Genomic DNA, 2,500 nt, shown 5'->3' with positions numbered 1-2,500 from the left:
AGACTTGACTTAGACTTGCATGCAATGACTCGACAAGTCATTGCTGTCTTGGCTAATTGGTGAATAATAATAATAAAAACGATTTTCGATTGGATATTTCCTGTTGCATGTGGGCGAACCTGGCAACCTCTCTACTAGGTGCTAGGTGAGCGACCGCCATCTACAGTAGAGCGGTCGGGGTTTAGAAGGTGGAAGCTGTTACCAGTTCTGCTGCTATTGCAGCAGCCAGTGTTCCCAAAATCATAACATTTGGATTTAAAGACTATTCAACTCAACAATAGAAACGATTCGCCGAGTGCAAGGTGTGCAGCGCAAAAATATCCGACACATCCAGCACCACGTCAAAATGTTATCCGCCATTTCCGACTACACAAAGAAAAGTAAGAAATGTCTCTAGCTAATTTCACATTATTTTTAATCTAACGTTAGCTGGTAGAGCTAACATCCCATCTCCATCAGTAAAACGTGACAAGAGCTCACTGTTTGCACCACATTAAGTTTTATCATGTTGACTTAGTTTCACATTGATCCCGCCTATCAAATAACAGACAATTTGACTGAAATAAGGTAGCCTATCTGAAATTGCCAGAGTGATTCACTTGGCAGATCAGGTCTAGCTAGCGCTAGTTGCTAGTCCAAAGTCTACTAGAAAATCACTCAGAGTGCGCAAACCTCCTCCAAGCGAACACATCACCTCCTCTTGCATCCATCCATAACTTTTTTAGTTATCTTGCGAACAAACAAACATATACAGACAAACCAACAAACTCCGATAAAAACATAACCTCCTTGGTGGAGAGAAAAACTTCGAAACGGTCTTTGTCCCGACGCACATAATTGTTGACATTCTCGATAATGTCGAGGGGAAGCTGAGACAAATCATGCATGACTGCAAGTAGGCTACTTCTTTGTGTTGGATGAGAGTAGGCTAGGCTACAGATGCGATGGATGTTACATCACATCTGTACTCTCACCATGGACGTTAGGAAATGTGATAGGCCTACATTCTTAAAAATGGAGTGGGAGCATAAATGCATTGAATATGAGGCTATGTTGCACTAACTGGTTTTCAGTTTTGTGCTATCATTGAATGGTGATTTATGTGAGCCCTTTGCACTGAAATTAATACTTTTCACTCATGTGGCTGTAAAATACTTGTATTTGTCATTAGGGAATGCATAGGCCTATTAAAAATGCATTTGAGCATGAAAAAAATTAAATGTTATATACATTTTATTCTTATTCAGAATTATTTTGTAGCTTCTCTCATGTCAGATGTGCGAAAGTGCGCAGCCACATTTGGCCCTCTGATGGTGATGATAAAAAATTGTGACCCTCTTAGTCATGAAAGTTGCCCATCCCTGGTCTACCACAGCAATGTAGCTGTTAGTTTGTTAGCGCTAGCTGCTTTTATTTTTATTAAATCATTATATAAAGTATAACAGCCAAACAACATGCACAAACCCTATTACTGTAAATGTATGTACAGTAAAAGTATATGAGAGATGTATGACATAAATGAGAAATGGGCCACTTTCAAGAGTAAATCGTAGTATAGCCTAACATAGAAGTGTCTCCATTTCATTTCCGTATGGTATTTATTAATGGAATATTATGCAATGAAAACATGAGCTAAACACACATTATCTCTCTCTCTCTCTCTCTCTCTCTCTCTCTCTCTCCCTCTCCCACACACACACACATTCACAACATACAGTATGAGAGAGTGAGGCCTTTTAGAAGGAGTAGTGGACATAGAAGTTGTATTTGTTCAAGTTCATTCCTTCTTGCACTTCTTTGTCTTTTGTCTTTTACAACATATCGAAAAAATGGTTGTAAATAAAAGGAAGTGGTTTGCTGCTGTTCCCATGATAAACTACCGTGTTGAGTACTCTGTCTGGTAATTATTGTTTGGTACACCAGGCCCTGTAGTCGTTCCTAGTAATTCTGATCCTGCTGGTCCTAGTGAGCATTTATAATTATTCTTTAGCCTTATATCCCCTTCTTCTATTTGTTAGCCCTTTTGTGCAAAGGAGGGCTACATAAAACGTAGGCTGCCGTCTCTTCAAGTTTTAAGACGGTTGTCTTCCAGCTTATTATATGACTTGACTTGTGACTTGCTTGACCTAAGCTATGACTTGACTTGACTTGACTCGACCTAAGCTATGACTTGACTTGACTTGACTTGACCCTCACAAAAACGACTTGGGACTTGCTTGAGACTTGAAGGTTAAGACTTGAGACTTGCTTGAGACTTGCATATGTGTGACTTACTCCCATCTCTGACACAGACACACACACACACACACCTCAGGCCGGGTTGAGCTGGTACACACACACACAGACACACAGACACACACACACCTCGGCCTGGTTGAGCTGGTACACACACACACACACATACACACAGACACACACACACCTCGGCCTGGTTGAGCTGGTACACACACACACACACACACACACACACACACACACACACACACCTCGGCCTGGTTGA

General features: G+C 40.9%; 1 protein-coding gene across 1 annotated transcript in view; it reads right to left on the bottom strand.

Annotated features, from left to right (window-relative positions):
- The window catches only part of kif13a (kinesin family member 13A), a 97,519-nt gene that overhangs the window by 59,937 nt on the left and 35,082 nt on the right, over nt 1-2,500 (bottom strand). The window lies entirely within an intron of this gene.

This window comes from Sardina pilchardus, chromosome 6, assembly GCF_963854185.1.
Source record: "Sardina pilchardus chromosome 6, fSarPil1.1, whole genome shotgun sequence".
Lineage (NCBI taxonomy): Eukaryota > Metazoa > Chordata > Actinopteri > Clupeiformes > Clupeidae > Sardina > Sardina pilchardus.
Note: the sequence above shows the minus strand (reverse complement) of the source record. Positions and strands in the feature narration are given on the sequence as shown.